The sequence below is a fragment of the Ipomoea nil genome, unplaced genomic scaffold (genome assembly GCF_001879475.1).
Source record: "Ipomoea nil cultivar Tokyo-kokei standard unplaced genomic scaffold, Asagao_1.1 scaffold0427, whole genome shotgun sequence".
NCBI lineage: Eukaryota > Viridiplantae > Streptophyta > Magnoliopsida > Solanales > Convolvulaceae > Ipomoea > Ipomoea nil.
In genome coordinates, this window is record NW_017616855.1 from 1 (window position 1) to 18837 (window position 18837).

At 33.8% G+C, this 18837-nt stretch overlaps 1 pseudogene; it reads right to left on the reverse strand.

Annotated features, from left to right (window-relative positions):
• Window positions 1-273: 273 nt before the first annotated feature.
• On the reverse strand, window positions 274-6266 carry LOC109172801 (annotated as a pseudogene).
• Window positions 6267-18837: the final 12571 nt, after the last annotated feature.

Consider the following 18837-nt stretch of genomic DNA (forward strand, 5'->3'; position numbering starts at 1 on the left):
AATTTTGACAAAATCATTTTGAGTCAATAGCTACAAACAAGACTTGATGAATTAAGAATTTCGCTAGGTAAACTCGTAATTTTCTTTAAAGTTTTTAAACATCTACACAACCCCTTCCCCAAGGACTTTTACTTGCTCATGAACAACACCCGTGAGTTCATTCAATTATGTTTAAGACTAATTTAATTAGCTTTAAATTGCTTATCAATAATAGTGAGAATCAAAGAAATATGTTCTATATAAAATTACAATAATTAAGAAATACCATGTAACTTAGGCATTGGAAGGTGGAAGGCTTGGCCTTTATACCAGGATTGGAATCTTCACATTGTGTATAGTGTCACTCCAAATTATAGACCCAGATAAACGCCTTGTAATTTCTTTTGGATAACTCCCAGACAAAGTAACCTTAAAAGATTTCTTCTCATTCTTGTTTTTGAACAATAAAATATTGGGAGAAACCTCGATAGATAAACCCTTTTCCGATTCGATTTGCGCCTTGTAAGTTGCTGAACCGTCCCCAACATTCATAGCAGTACGATGATATACACGTCGAAGTTAGTAGTGTTAAGATTTGGTCGGACATCAATATTAATGGTAGGGTAATTGAGTCCATCTTTTCCGGTTGTCGATGAAATTGTTGAGCAGTCGTTAGTTTTGTTACCTGTTATTTGAACTAATCTAGAACCATTGTATCCAATCTTGCAGAGGAAACTTACGTAGGCAGCTTCATCGATGTCGAAAACAAGGCCGGGATTCAATGCTGCTGTCGGGTCAACCATTCCAGCTCCATATGCATATTCTGCATCTTTGTCCTTCACCCCTAGGGTTTTTGCTGAAACCGATACATGTAAGATAATGTTATAACATAAACCTGAACACATTAATTATTCCAAAATAAATCAGAAATAATATAGTTATTATATGTAGACCACTTGGGATGGCATCAAAGCTAAGGGCATTCATAACAATGGTTTTTTGTTGGATTTTGTGAGATTAAAAAATCAAAGGTGATTTTTTGTTGATGTTGAGCATGATTTTTTCTTACATTTTACTTCCTGCAAGGTATGATTTTTAATGGATCCCACTCAAGAGATAAAAAGCAGCAAAGCACAGACTTTGTGCACGTTACGCACACATTCAGCGCCCAAACTGGCACGTCAACTACATGTGCTTTTTTTTTTTCCTTTTAGTAAATGCGTCAAATGATTTTATTTTTTTCCTTTTTCCTTCTCCTCTTTGTTTTCCTCTCTCCTTGTTGACACATAAAAATCCATGAAAAATACATAACTGATATATATGCTTTAACCTGTAGTCATCAAAGCTGACTTGACTATAGCAGGTGACCAATCAGGATGGAAAGACTTAACATAGGCGGCAGCAGAAACATGAGGACAAGACATAGACGTTCCCGACAAAATGTTATAGTCTGAGGTTCTTGTATCATCTACATCCCCACTTATAGAAGTCAAAGGTGGAAATGCAGCCAATATGTTCAACCCTGGTGCTGATATATCAGGCTATACATGCATGTACAACAACATTATGATGTGTGAGATGAGATCGAGTATATATAATAGATGGTTTCATTTTCGTGATCGATAAATAAAGAATCAAATTAAAATAGAGAATTTAAAAAATTCTAACCTTTAAGAGATTTGGGGCTCGATATTGGGGTCCTCTAGATGAAAAAGAGGCCACGAATGTGTCTTCAATATTGACAACTTTTGTTGGGTGAATCACTGCCGTTGGTTGCCTGCATGGATATTTCGATGTGTACATAATGCTATATATAATATATTAATATATTAAATTATAAGTGCTATAAATTTTATTTTTTAAAAACTTACGTTGTCAAGTTGATATATTTACCAATTTTATCGTTAATATCTGAAAATTTAACAACAGTAGCGGGTATTCTAAAGGGAAATGCAACATCCAAGAAACCATCAGTTGAAAAGATAATTCCTTTAGCTCCCGCGCTCTGTACAAACTGATCTTGTCGACTATTTGTCAGGCAATACAAAATCTTGTCCTTCACTTTAGTTTTGTTAGGTGCACCGAGGTCACAAGTCCTGTATTAACATAATATTCCTCCAATTTATAAATTAATGTGGTTGAAAATGGAAAATTATAGTACATAATTCTTTTAAAAACAAACATTTAATTAATTTATAGAATAAAAATAAATAAATTTAGACATCTGACTAAAATAAATGATTAAAAAAAGAAGAAGGTTAAATGTAGAATTTCTTACATGCTTATATCTGCTTGTTCTCCATTTAGAAGTGGGAACGGACCGCTGTTAACTAAGTTGAAAGAAATTCCCTTTCACACAATTATGAGAGATGGAATTGATTAGTTTGTGTTAGATTAAAAATGTAATTATATCTCATAATAAATTAATTGACAAAAATGTCAAATAGACCCATCTACTACTACGAAGTGTTCAATTCCTACCACAAACTAAATTAAGTGTTAAATATACCCATCTACCAGTTAAATTTGTTCGATTGATTTTCTTCAGGTCAATGGTTCTACTGTTCTAGAGGATGGGTTTACTCCAAACAATTATACATATCTGGGAGCACTATCTGCTTGTATTTCAAAATTAAAGATTAATACTAATTTTTATTAAAGATTAAATCTGTCTTTCACGCTTCAAGCAATTTGGGGAAAAAATACCAATAATTACATAGCTCACAGTCACAACTAACACTTCGTCTGGTGTCTACATACAACTGCTTTCGCAAGATGTCTTTGTCTCAAATTATTCGGTCATGGCAATTGCCCTCATTCTAGGTCGTTTGAGGTCCAGATCTGGACCTCATGTTTGACAGTCGTGGCTGTCCGGCTGTATTTGCCGGACAGCCACGGCTGTCTGTGAAACACGCAGTCACCGGCTGTCCGGTGCGGACAGCCCATGGCTGAAATTCTTTCCTTTTTTTTTAATATATTTTTAATAATGGAATAAGCAACATGTTTGCAACCTGCAAAAAAAGTTAACAAATTTAGCTGGTAGATGGGCCTATTTGACACTTAATTTAGTTCGTGGTGGAAATTGACCACTTCGCACTAGTAGATGCGCCTATTTGACACTTTGCGTATTTGACACTTTGCCTAAATTAATGAGGGAGGGGAGGGGCTTACAGAGAATGTTTGTCCATCACCCAATTGAAGTTGAGTCTCCAGGTGTCGATTGGTGGAAGCAGCGGCAACCGTGAGGATCCAAGGAGCCACATTTTCAACCATCGTCCGCAGGCCACGATTCCCGGCGGAGCAAGAAGTGAGTATCCCCTTTTGCATGGCATGGAAGGAGCCAATTGCGATAGGATCGATATTATAGGATGACGCGGGGCGCCTAGGGACACCGACATTATATCCACTCCGTCAGCAATGGCGGCGTCAAACGCTGCGAGGATGTCCACGTCCTCACACAGGTCTTTGTCGCAGGCCTTGTACATAGCTATACGCGCGCCGGCACTCCGCCGCGGGCTGTTCCGTTGAGGAGACCGTAGAGGTTTGCGCCTTGGTGCATTGAACCGGCGACGATGGAAGAGGTGTGCGTGCCGTGGCCATCGAAGTCGGCTGGGGAAGTGCTCCTGTTATTGGGATTAACAAGGCTGAAGGCTTGGGCACCAATAACTTTGCTGCATAAACAAATATAATTCACATTTATAAAATCTCAATCATTCAAACCAAAGTTGAGTGAAAAGAATTAATATATAAGTCAAAGATATTATAGTAAGATTAAGGGCCATGTGCAATTTTAATGGTATTAATCAAGAACACTAATCTCACAGACATTAAGCATAAAACTACCTGGCTCTCAACCTACTGAAACACAAAGAACCAATAACACCTCCACTGAGGCTTGAACTCACAACCTTCCAAATGGAAGTCCAACCCGAGTACCACTAGACCACATAGTCTTGGTAGATTCACACATCTTAAGTACAAACTCACGCACATTAATCACCGCACAACTTCACAGGAAACACTCAGTCGCTCAGAAACTTAATTTTATATATATATATATATATATATATATATATATGGTCAGGTTACGAACCTTGCTTTCCGTGCAGACATGCAGTCATGCACCATTAAGTTGGCATAAATACACTATAAACTATAAAGTGTCCGAGAATACAACATTTAGGAGGTGAAATTTATACATACTTGTTGCATCCGGTGAAATTTAATCCCTTTTGGCATTTACCCTTCCATTTAGCAGGTGGAGGTCCTATGCCATTATCATTGAAGCTTGGTGACTCGACCCAAATTCCTACCAACATCAAATATATCCAAACAATTAATTAACTAGCTATACATGGAAATCAAATTACATGATTTTGTTCACTAATTTTTTTGTAGTTATTAAAATTGATAATTTTCTTTTCTTTTTTTTACCTGAATCGATGAGACCTATAATAATATCACTTTCTACTTGTAAATTTCTCTTTACAGTTATTGGCATTCCTAAAAAATCCCAAGAATGTGTAGTATGAAGCTTTCGATTAACACTTGGAAATACTGACACAACTCCAGCTTTTTCTGCAATTTTAAAAATGATACTAAATATTTTGATAACCTCATAAAAATAAAAATAAGACAAATATAAAGTAAAGGAGTCCTAAAATTCTTCAAACCAGATAATATCTTAGCTTCATGAGGGAGCAACTTTGCTGCCAATGCATTAAAGCTTCTTCCATACGTATGTATCTTTGACTGCCGTGCTATACTTTCACTGGGATGTATATCAAACAAATGGAGATCAGAAGAAAATAATGAATTACTAGTACTATTTATATGTGCATTGCACAAAAATAAGTATCCAAAATTAGGCAAAAACTTCTGTATGACCATCTCATGGATCCTTGTCCGTGAGACAGGTGGGGTCAAGATGAATAATACTAATCAAAAATAAAGTTTTTATTACTTATATGAGAAAATGTAATATGTTTGAAAAAAATATAAAAGTATTACATTTTTCTCCAAAAGTATTAAATTTTAATTCCCTTACATATTATAAGGGACACACGATATTCATGATTAGTATTACATTTTTTAGTATAAGTATTACATGTCATATTAATTCGACACACCTCATCAAATAGATAAAGATCTGTGAGAAGGTCTCACCCAAGTAAAACTGTATAACCTCCAAAATTGATGCTTAATGTGAAAATGATTATACTACAGGTTTTCAAAAAAAATGATTATACTACAATAATTTTAAAAATAATGACTAAATATATAACAGGAATCAAATAATCTATATTATATTAAAATAGATAATGTGTGTGTGTGTGTGTGTGTGTATATATATATATATATATATATATGTGTGTGTGTGTGTACATTATCTATATATACATATTTCTAATAACCATATATTTATTTACGTACCAGGACTATATGGTCTAATGAAACTCGGGTTGGATTTCTATTTGGAAGATTGTGAGTTCGAGCTCAGTGAAGGCATTATCTTTGTGTTTCAGTATGTTGAGAAAGTATATGAACAGAGACTACATTAAAATAGCTAGTAGCATTCATAAAATATATATATTTGTTTATGTAAATAATACTCCATATATAGAGTAAAATATATTTAGTTTAATATAATATTTAATTAAGCAAATTATTTTGGCAAGTAATGTATTAAAGTAAATACAATTACGTAAATTCATTTTTAGTATTTCTTATTTCACTAACATAATATTTAATGGTATAAGTTATATTTAGAATTAAAAACAATAAAGTACTATACAATAATTTTAACATCATGTACAACTTTACAAGCACAAAAAATACAAATATAAATTAAGAATAATATAACTCTCAGTGATTCTAATAAGTTTCAGGTAGATTAGATAATAGAAATGGATAATCCGGAATATTACTCTCCAATTGCTTGGGACAGAATGTTATCATGAACAGCCGACAATGATATTTTAGATCCTCCGACGGCAATGCTCCCATATACACAATGTATGGCTATCACAAATGGTCACAACATAAAGATAGATAAACAATGATCGATCAAGGTGGTAAGAAGTTATAATTTCAGATCAGATTAATATATTTATGATTAAAAAAAAATTAAACTACCATCTACATTTTCGTTCGATCAGTAATCGACTAATCGTGTGCTTCTTTTAACAGTAACTAAAATTTCAAGAAGAAAGATAAAAATAAATATGTTATACCTTTCTTTTATCGTCTCCTGATGACAATGCAAAAACTAGGCACAGATTGAAGAACAAAAGGAAATGGAGGTATTGGGGTTACCCATTTTTTCGTAGTAATAACTCTAAAATGTGATGGAATTAAGTCAATAAATAAATGAAATGGAATGCATATGAACTTAATATCTTGCGATTTCATACTATAAATGATTTATATGAATAAAATAAGTCCATAAATGGTTTGCGTCAAATATGGCATATAATCAATAAAATTAATTTTATATATGTAAAATTTGTTGAAAGTGAATTTAGGCATATAATCATATAAAATTAATTGTATTAATACCAAAAAAATATAAAATTAATTGTATATAATTTTCTGAGTTAGTAGAGAAATTCGCATCTACTATTGTAGTGTGTGCATATAAATCCCGCTTTGTGAACCAAGTCAAATTAAAGGATGACCACAATGAAGTAAACTAGTCGAGGTTGCTCATATAATTGACCGGCTCAAAACAATAACGTCAATAGACTGCTCCTGCTAAGAGTCAAACTTGCAATCTTATGATTACTAATGAAGTTAATAGTCTGACAAACTTGATTAGGGTTGCGTCATAATTTTATAATAGTTGATCATATGTGAAACCGCCTAACGTGAATCAATGTAATACTTTTAAATTAAAATGTAATTTTTAAATATTGATTTACGAAAATATATTACAATTTTGTTAAAAAAAATAGTCCATGTCATATATACGATGGTCTTACACAAGATTTTGTGATTTTTAATTTATTGGGTGTGTTAGATGTGAATTCAAACATACATATGATCATATTGGTTTTTCCCTTTTGTTTTAATTCAGTGAAAATATTATTTTCAAGATTATATTTGATAAATAATGAGAAATTTTAAATTTAGTACTTAAAAAATTGTGCAAAATCTATATACTATTAATATAAAAAAAATCATTCATTTAATTTTTTGCCCAAAAATAGTGTTAAGATTTGTGTAATATTGTAAAATAGTGAAATGCAATTTCTAATAGAATATATTGTTATTAAATTTTGTATTTGTATTACAATTCTACATTCAAAATGCTATTCTAATATTGTAAAATAGTGTAATAGAATATATTGTTTCCTACTTTTCTATTCATACTACAATTCTACATTAAAATTTCTATTCATAATACAATACAACAATATTAAAATTGAAAAATTATTTTTTAAAAAAATACTTTGTATCATGTAACAATATTTGATTAAAAAACGTTATAAAATATTGTAGAAAATTTTTACATATCAATCATCTAGACTATTAAAAAAATAAAATATTTCTTTTAACTTCCCGTCCAAACTCGTAATAATAATTATGTTATTTCGCTTAAAAGGAAAAATGCAAAAGAATCAGTAATATAAAGAATTTATAAGGAAGATTGTGCGAAAATAATGGAAACAAATGCGATATTAATAATTTACCACCCAGAACTTAATAATAATAAGTTTATTTCGCTGAAAAAAGGAAAATGGAAAACAATTAGTAATATCTAGAATTTATTAAGAAGATTTTGTGTAAAGATGGAAAACAAATAAAGCAAGAATCTCATTTTTTTTTTTCTTAAGTTTTGTAATTAAAATGGAAGATTTTGCATAAAAGGAAGAATCGGTAATTCAAGAATCCATTTCTTCTATACTTATTTCTACGCATTATTATACTATTAATTACGGATAATTTTGCATAAAAAATTTGGAAACAATCGGTTATATATAATTTAGATTCGAATTACAGTACATACACTTTCCTATTTGTAATACAATTCTTCTCCCAAAGTCTGTCCAATGAAGTATCGAGCTAAATCCGTGCGGGTACAATTCTACCCATACAAATATAATACTTTCCTAACCTTAATACAATTGTACATCAATTTCATTCCCACTTAATTCCTACCTAATTCAAATGCCACTAAATTCCTTAGTTTGGTTGGAAGGAATTGCAATTCCACGGAAAGGTCCAATATTTGTTATACACTGAAAGTGTTTTAGTATATTCCTTTTGTATCCTTCTATCCTTCTATCCTTCTATCCTTCTATATAATAAAATCATAACTTTTGGCCCATCAAAACATTGTATTTTCTCGCCAATATAAAGTGACGTCGTTTTGGGACAATATTTTTTTGGAAAAAGGGTCTAATTGCCACCCTAAGGGGACTGGATAGTGCAATTGGTCACCTAATATCAATACCAAAAACTTCATTCAAATCCCCTAAATCGGTAAAATTGTTCAATTAAGGCTAAAATGACTTGTTTATCGGGTTAAACTGATGTGGTGTTGACACGTATCTTTTATATTTTAATTTTTAAAATAAATTTATTTTTATTTACTAAAAAAAAAACATTATTTAAAAAAAAAAAAAAAAAAAAAAAAAAACAACCACCGGACAGCCGGTGGCTGTCTTCTTCACGGACAGCTGTGGCTATTCGGAGAGGATCGGACAACCACAGACGCAGCCCTCATTCCAGATCTAGAAGCTTAGGCGGCCTTGACATCTTCTTTAGACGACCGTGGCTGTCCGTGAATAACTATTTTTTTAAATAATATTTTTAATTTTAGTAAATAAAAATAATTGTTTAAAAAATTAAAATATAAAAGACACGTGTCAAAAAGTAATACTAATCAAGAATAAAGTTTTTATTACTTATATGAGAAAATGTAATATGTTTGAAAAAAAATATAAAGTATTACATTTTTCTTCAAAAGTATTACACTTTAATTCCTTTACTTATTATAAGGGACACACTGTATTCATGATTAGTATTACATTTTTTTTTTTTGGTATAAGTATTACATGTTCATATTAATCCAACCAACTCATCAAATAGATAAGGATCCGTGAGACAGTCTCGACCAAGTATATCCTCCAAAATTGAGGCTTAATGTGAAAATTGTGATTATACTACAGGTTTTCAAAAAAATGATTATACTACAATAATTTAAAAAATAAGGAATAAATAAATAATACATACATACATACATACATACACATACATACATACATACATATATATATACATATATATATATATATATATATATATATATATATATATATATATATATATATATATATATATATATATATAGGGTCGCACTCAGGTGTGGCGATCCCTTCCCGTGTGGTCATGTGACGATTTTCAGAATACACCAACAGTTAAGTAAGATATACACCATCAATGTCAGGAAATGCACAAAAAAAAAATGCACACAATTAGGTACGCATCACCAACAACACACCATTAGGTGTGAGTAAAAACACCATACAGTGTTCGAAAATACACATTGGGTTTGGTGAGTTATATGGTGTATTTTTTTGAGTCTATTGTGTATTTTTTGGTGTTTTTTTGCATTTCATTGTGGTGTGTTTCCCTTAGGGTTGCGTCACTTTGCATACAATCTTATGATTACTAATGAAGTTAATTGTCTGACAAACTTGATTAGGGTTGCGTCATAATTTTATAATAGTTGATCATATGTGAAACCGCCTAACGTGAATCAATGTAATACTTTTAAATTAAAATGTAATTTTTAAATATTGATTTACGAAAATATATTACAATTTTGTTAAAAAAATAGTCCATGTCATATATACGATGGTCTTACACAAGATTTTGTGATTTTTAATTTATTGGGTGTGTTAGATGTGAATTCAAACATACATATGATCATATTGGTTTTTCCCTTTTGTTTTAATTCAGTGAAAATATTATTTTCAAGATTATATTTGATAATAATGAGAAATTTTAAATTTAGTACTTAAAAAATTGTGCAAAATCTATATACTATTAATATAAAAAAAAATCATTCATTTTAACTTTTTGCCAAAAATAGTGTTAAGATTTGTGTAATATTGTAAAACAGTGAAATGAATTTCTAATAGAATATATTGTTATTAAATTTTGTATTTGTATTACAATTCTACATTCAAAATGCTATTCTAATATTGTAAAATAGTGTAATAGAATATATTGTTTCCTACTTTTCTATTCACACTACAATTCTACATTAAAATTTCTATTCATAATACAATACAACAATATTAAAATTGAAAATTATTTTTTAAAAAAATACTTTGTATCATGTAACTATATTAGATTGAAAACGTTATAAAATATTGTAGAAAATTTTTACATATATCTATACTATTAAAAAAAATAAAATATTTCTTTTTAACTTCCCGTCCAAACTCGTAATAATAATTATGTTATTTCGCTTAAAAGGAAAAATGCAAAGAATCAGTAATATAAAGAATTTATAAGGAAGATTGTGCGAAAATAATGGAAACAAATGCGATATTAATAATTTACCACCAAACTTAATAATAATAAGTTTATTTCGCTGAAAAAAGGAAAATGGAAAACAATTAGTAATATCTAGAATTTATTAAGAAGATTTTGTGTAAAGATGGAAAACAAATAAAGCAAGAATCTCATTTTTTTTCTTAAGTTTTGTAATTAATTGGAAGATTTTGCATAAAAGGAAGAATTGGTAATTCAAGAATCCATTTCTTCTATACTTATTTCTACGCATTATTATACTATTTATTACGGATAATTTTGCATAAAAATTTTGGAAACAATCGGTTATATATAATTTAGATTCGAATTACAGTACATACACTTTCCTATTTGTAATACAATTCTTCTCCCAAAGTCTGTCCAATGAACTATTGAGCTAAATCCGTGCGGGTACAATTCTACCCATACAAATATAATTTACTTCCCACTTAATTCCTAATTCCAAATTCCAATTTGGTTCAATCTAATTTTTTCATGTTTTGGAATTGCTTGTGGACTAAATTGTCAATTCCACGGAAAGGTCCAATATTTGTTATACACTGAAAGTGTTTTAGTATATTCCTTTTTGTATCCTTCTATCCTATCCTTCTATATAATAAATCATAACTTTTGGCCCATCAAAACATTGTATTTCCCGCCAATATAAAGTGACGTCGTTTTGGGACAATATTTTTTCGAAAAAAGGGTCTAATTGCCACCCTAAGGGGACTGGATAGTGCAATTGGTCACCTAATATCCGTACCAAAAACTTCATTCAAATCCCCTAAATCGGTAAAATTGTTCAATTAAGGCTAAAGTGACTTGTTTATCGGGTTAAACTGATGTGGTGTTGACACGTATCTTTTATATTTTAATTTTTAAAATAAATTTATTTTTATTTACTAAATAAAAAACATTATTTAAAAAAAAAAAAAAAAAAAAAAACAACCACCGGACAGCCGGTGACTGTCTTCTTCACGGACAGCTGTGGCTATCCGGAGAGGATCGGACAACCACAGACGCAGCCCTCGTTCCAGATCTAGAATCTTAGGCGGCCTTGACCATCTTCTTTAGACGACCGTGGCTGTCCGTGAATAACTATTTTTTTAAATAATATTTTTAATTTTAGTAAATAAAAATAATTATTTAAAAAATTAAAATATAAAAGACACGTGTCAAAAAGTAATACTAATCAAGAATAAAGTTTTTATTACTTATATGAGAAAATGTAATATGTTTAAAAAATATAAAAATATTACATTTTTCTTCAAAAGTATTACATTTAATTCCTTTACTTATTATAAGGGACACACTGTATTCATGATTAGTATTACATTTTTTTTTTGGTATAAGTATTATATGTTCATATTAATCCAACCAACTCATCAAATAGATAAGGATCCATTGACATAATAGCGTTAAAAACATTAAAGTACCATAATTTAAACATCATGTACAACTTTACAAGCACAAAAAATACAAATATAATTTAAGAATAATATAACTATCATTGATTCTTATAAGTTAAAGTTAGATTAGATAATAGAAATGGATAATCCAGAATATTACTGTCCAATTGCATGGAACAGAATGTTGTCTTGAACAGTCGACAATAATATTTTAGATCATCCAACGGCAATGCTCCCATATACACAATGTGTGGCTATCACAAATAGTCACAAGTAAAGATAGATAAATAATGATCGATCAAGGTGGTAAGAAATTTTAATTTCAGATCAGACTAATTTATGATTAAAAAAATTTCTAAACTACCATCTACATTTTCGTTCGATCAGTAATCGATTAAGCGTGTGCTTCTTTTGAGAGTAATTAATATTTAAAGAAGAAAGATAAAAATAAATTTGTTATACCTTCCTTTCATCGTCCCCTGATGTATTACAGAAAGCAAAACTAGGCACAGATTGAAGAACAAAAAGAAAATGGAGGTATTGGGGTTACCCATTTTTTCGTAATAATAACTCTAAAATGTGATGGAATTAAGTCAATAAATAAATGAAATGGAATGCATATGAACTTAATATCTTGCGATTTCATACTATAAATGATTTATATGAATTAAATAAGTCCATAAATGGTTAGCGTCAAATATGGCATAGACCCTATAAAATTAATTTTATATATGTGAACTTTGTTCAAAGTGAATCTAGATATATAATCATATAAAATTAAGAGAAAATGATTAAATAGGCCCTCAAACTTTACCAAGAAAGGTTAGGATTAATTTCTCAATTAATCCCAATTAAAATTTAGATTTACGGGTGTCACAGTGTTCAATCGGATTTTGTTCTTCATTCACTCCTTATCCTATAGGTGGTTGGTTCACATGAGTTGGTGTCCCTCCTTGTTGGTTTGGTGGTGTGTGCATATTAGAATTTCATCCTTGAGCCGCTCGTTGTGTATGATTTCTTCCACTTGAAGATGCCATATCATGCAATAGAATCGGTCCTCGTGTTGTTCGTCTTCGGATTGCTTTGTTAATCTCGAGTTCAAAGGCCAAAAGTCCTATGTTCCTCTTTGATATCTTGTGTGCATTCAATCCTAAGAAAAACGGGTCAACAAACTTTCTCGTCACAACTACAAGTAGTTGGTGAGGGTGAGTACAAACATAATGAAATGCAATAAAAACAAAGAAAAAGTAACAAGCATTCAAACAACGAACAAAGTCTAACTTCCAACTAGAAACAAATGGCTAAAACGTAATGCCATCCCCGCCAACGACACCATTTTTGATGTCATTTTCTTTTCGGTTGGTTTGTTATATTAACAAGTGTGGGAGAAATGAATGAGTGTAAAGAGAAATGGTGCCAGAGAATGATGAGTGTTGGGTTTGTAGTAAGCATTTGGAGAAGATGCAATCGACACAGCGCGAGCGTGGTTGCCGGAGTGTGGTTCCATGGAAGAGAAAGATGCCGAACTCAAAGTGTGGGTTAAGCAAGTACGAAGTGAATAAACAAATGAAATGACAAAATTGACCCTGGTAAATCGGAGGTCTAACCGGAGTGTTGCCGGAAAACGGACGGAGGACTAAAATGACTAAAAAGAATTATTTTCGGGGACTAAATCGATGATTAAGGAATTAGAGGACTACATTAACAGTTTGGCAATAATTGAGGGACCAAATCGTTGATTAACTCGAATATATATAATATTCAATTATATATTTCTCATGCCTAATATATCATATAAGATATATCTTATGGAAGTTGAGGTTTTGAACTCCTATAACTTCCATGTAACTTCTCCAAACTGCTTTGTTTGCATCTATAAATATTTGGAGAAATGTCTGAAAAGAAAAAATGCAATAAACTTGCATAAGACTGAGATATTTCACAGTGCATTTCTACAGGAAATTCTTAAACAAAGCAACTTAAAATTTCATCATCTTCTTGTATCCCATAAGATTAAATCTTGAACCTTGTTGCTTCAATGAGGGAGATTTAAAGCTTATAGGAAAGTGATTACACGCATGAAGATCTCGTTTCCACTTCCCTATTCTCAAACACTCCATATTTCTAACACAATGTACACTTGAATCAATAGGGTCACCAAAATCAGAATAATTGACTGTTGCAAAAATAAAAAGTATTTTTAGAATTTTGGTTAACAACTTTTATTAAAAAACCCGAAATCTATATTTCATCCAAAAAAACATTTGTACTTGCGAAACTAACCAACTGGAATATTATGTGTGATTTGCTCATGTTCTGCTTCATTGAACTCATTGTGTAGGTTTCGACATTCCGTTGAATAATCACTCCTAATATGTGTTAACTGGCTTGTAATCTTATGGTTGATCGGTTCGGTAGTGAGTTGGCTCCCTATTTATAATAATCGTATAAAAATAAATAAGTCATAACTTTCAAGAATTTTGTTACTTGAATGGTTAAATAAAATATATGATTCGTAAATGACGTACTTGATACTCTATTCGTTTATAAGTATCATGTGTATTCAGTGAGTCAGATACTGAATGTTTTTGCGCTCCGCCTGTTTTGGAAAGAAGAATATTAGATTGAATATAAAGCATTGTACTCATTCTCTTGTACTTTTATGTTCCAAAAGAACACACAATTACAATAATTATAAACATGATTCATTATGTGAAGTTGTGAACTAAACTAACCAGAATTCAATATAGTACTCGGAATAGCAATTGATGGTTGTACAATGTCACCATTTTTTTCATGAAGTCTATTTTCACCATTGTATAAAGTCTAAAATGTTCATTGTTGTTGTCAGACATCAATTTTAGGTTAAAAAGGGGGAGGGGCAATTTTGTCTCATCATTATCTTTTTTTTTTTTCTTCCTAAAATCCATAGACTTAAAATCCCAAGGTAGACATGATTTTAATTCCATGAAAATGAGGGAATTACAATTCTGTGGAATTGCAATTCCTTCCAACCAAACTAAGGAATTTAGTGGCCTTTGGAATTAGGTAGGAATTAAGTTGGAATGAAATTGATGTACAATTGTATTAAGGTTAGGAAAGCCTTTCAAAAAAAAAAGTTAGGAAAGTATTATATTTGTATAGGTAGAATTGTACCCGCACGGGCTTAGCTCAATGGTTCAGTGGGCAGACTTTGGGAGAAGAATTGTATTACGAATAGAAAATTATATGTACTGTAATTCGAATCTAAATTATATATAACCGATTGTTTCCAAATTTTTTTATGCAAAATTTTCCGTAATAAGTAGTACAATAATGCGTAGAAATAAATATAGAAGAAATGGATTCTTGAATTACCATTCTTCCTTTTATGCAAAATCTTCCATTTAATTTCAAAATTTAAGGAAAAAATAAGATTCTTGCTTTATTTGTTTTCCATCTTTACACAAAATCTTCTTAATAAATTCTAGATATTACTGATTGTTTTTCATTTTCACTTTTTCAGCGAAATATGCATATTATTATTAAGTTCTTGGCGGTAATTATTAATATCCCCTTTATTTTCATTATTTTCGCACAATCTTTCTTATAAATTCTTTATATTACTGATTCTTTTTGCATTTTCCCTTTTTAAGCAAAATAACATAATTATTATTACGATTAAGAATGGGAAGTTAAAAAGAAGGATTTTATTTTTATTAATAATATAGATGATTGATATGTAAAATTTTTTTAAATATTTTATTATTTTATAACACTTTCAATCTAATATAGTTACATGATACAGAGTTTTATATATATAATTTTTCAATTTTAATATTGTTATATTGTATTTCTACCAAAAAATATTGTTATATTGTATTATGAATAGAAATTTTAATGTAGAATTGTAGTACGAATATGAAAGTATGAAACAATATATTCTATTAGAAATTGTATTACACTATTTTTCAATATTAGAATAGTAATTTGAATGTAAGATTGTAGTAGAAATAAGAAATTTAATAACAATATATTCTATTAGAATTGTATTACACTATTTTACAATATTACACAAACATTAATAGTATGTGATTGTTTTGGGCAAAAAGTTAAAATGAATGATTTTTTTTATTAATAGTATATAGATTTTGCAAAATCTTTAAGTACTAAATTTAAAATTTCTCATTATTTATCTAATATAGTCTTGAAAATAATATTTTCAATGAATTAAAAAAAAAAGGGAAAAACCAATATGATCATTGATGGGGTGAGGACCCCGCCCAAGAAGGATTGGCCCAAGAGCAGGATCCAAGGTAAAGGACGTGGGCCAGCGTCGAAAGAGGCCCGGCGAGTGCTTGGGCCGAGCCAGGGGTCGGGCGAGGCCCGGGCCCAAGATATTCAGCTCGAAGCCGTTGAAGAAGCCCGGGGAGATCTTGGCCGAGTCAGGGAGTCGGCCAGGGCCCAAGCCAAGAAGAGACTCGGTTCGAGGGCCGTTAAGAGAGTTTTGAAAGAGCTTCATTCAAAAAAAGAGCCCGGCCCAGGAGCCATTGAAGGCATTGAAGGCCGGACTCGGTCAAAACATTATAAATCCATAAGAGCCGTTGGTCGGTCTGGTAACGCGCCCAATGGCTCGACGTTGTAATTAGCCTTGAAGTCGACCATTAATGGCCTTCAAGTCGGTAGAGGGGAGCCTGCTATATAAAGGCTCCTCCACCCTTGTAAAAGGAGACAAGTTGATACCGGAGAAGGGAGAGAGACTTAAGATCATTACTAACGTTCTATTTCGCTTACGACTTATTTGTGAAAGGTGCATCCACCAACCAAAGGTTGTGTTGGACCTCCCTGGGCCCGAAAACCCAAAAACCAACACTGCGCCGTCCGTGGGATCGAAACTAAGAGTTACGTGGCCCTCTGAGCGAGGCGAGTCGAGAAACGACCGGAAGAGTCTCAGTCGTCAAGCGATCAAAAAAGCTTCTAGCATGGCAGGAGACCAGGAACAATTGAGTCACCACGACAACGGACTGGGGGCAGATTTGAGGGACCAGTTGAACCAGCGAAATGCTCAGAGCCGGGAGTATGAAACAGCACCGCCGGTGACACCACCGATGGACCGACAGCCGCCTCAGGTGCAGCTCACCCGGAGCAACTCCACGCGATCGGACGTGCCTTCGCCGAGGCAAGCCGGGAGGTGAGAGAACAATCTGTCACTCGACCACCACACCGCAACCCACAGCCGTCTCATAGGCCGGAGGGCCGGTAAAAAATCGACAGGGCTGAAAGTCAACCAGTACAATCCGTCCACTCCAGGCTGGGCCGAATGCCGGACGACGGTCGGCGAGAGAACGACTGGGACGAAAGGAACCCAGCCGTGCACCGGCGGGTCCTCGAGATCAGGAAGCCGGTCGCGAAAGAACTCGCACCGAAGGACTAGAACTCGGGTTCGCCGTACGGAGCAACCTGCCCACAATGAAGACCGACCGGTCGAATCAGAAGTCGGCGAAAGTACGAGTCGACAGGAAATCATACCCGGACAGGGCGAAGTAGCGCACTAGCCTAGGAAGTGCGAAATCTGAAAGAACAGGTAGAGGGAAAGACCAAATCCCCAGGTCGAACGCTGTTGACCGCCTTGCCCTTCTCAACCGAGATCATGGCATTCAAGATACCGGTGACTTTAAGTTCCCGGAACAAGCCACGTTCGATGGATCGGCGATCCTCGAGAAACACTTGCTGAGCTACCAAGCCAAGATGCAAGTCTTGGGGTCCGGGACCCTGTCATGTGCCGCGCCTTCCTACCCACGTTAAAGGGCTCGCACATAGATGGTTAGTGGCGCAGCCTCCAGGGTCGATTCATAGTTTCAAGGAGTTGCGGATCGCTTTATGAGCCACTACGCGGCCAATATCAAGCCGCAGAAAGACCTAACGCACTTGGGCGACATCCATCAAGAAGAAGGAGAGTCTTTGAAGACCTATCTGGCTCGCTGGCAGAAAGAAATCCAGTCTATCGAGGAGGTCGAGGACCAGACTGTGCTCACCTTCTTCATCGAGTCCTTGCGGTCCGGGCAGCTATACCGGGATCTGAGACAACCGCACGGCCACCTACGGGAAGCCGTACACTTGGCCAACAAGAGGGCCAACACGGAGCAGGCTATGAAACACAAGACAACGCGAAGTCGGAGGGTCCGCCAGTGGGAAGAGAACGCGAGCCGAGACCAAGGAAAGGCGCCCAGAAGTGACCCGGCAACCCGAAGCCAGGCGGCCATACGACCGGCCCGTCGTGCACCCATACCGGCTGGTCCCCAAACGGCCAGTGCACGAAATACAAGCAGTCGCCCCGCCTGTGCCGACTGACGACCACGCGGTAAGCGATGATACAGGTAAGACCTCTAAATACTGTTGCTACCACAAATCTTACACCCACAGCACGGAAGAGTGTTTCTACTTGAAGAAGATCATAGAGGGTATCATCCAACAAGGGACCCCGCCCCTAACCAGTGGAGGCGAAGATCGGCGAACCGGAGGATCGAGACCCCCGCCGCCGCCGGAGAGCGTCGGGGCAAGCGCCGGATACTAGGAAGATGAGGCACAGTGGCGTCAGAAGCCGGTTATCAACATGATAGTCGGTGAACCGGAAGGCGGTGACTCAGCAAACACTCGAAAGGCCTGGGCTCGGCAGTTGTATGTCGGGACGGCGTACGGGCGTGAGGAGAGCTCAAGAAGGTATGCCGGGAGCCCATCACTTTCACTGACAAAGATTTATCCACAGGAGAAACACCGCACCGCGACGTGCTGGTCATAGCGATGGATATCAGTGGGGTAGTCGTTCGCCGATCCTGGTTGACACCGGAGCAGCGTCAACGTGCTATACCTCGAGACTTTTACAAAATGGGACTGACCCGAGAATAGCTAAATCCAGTTAAAACGC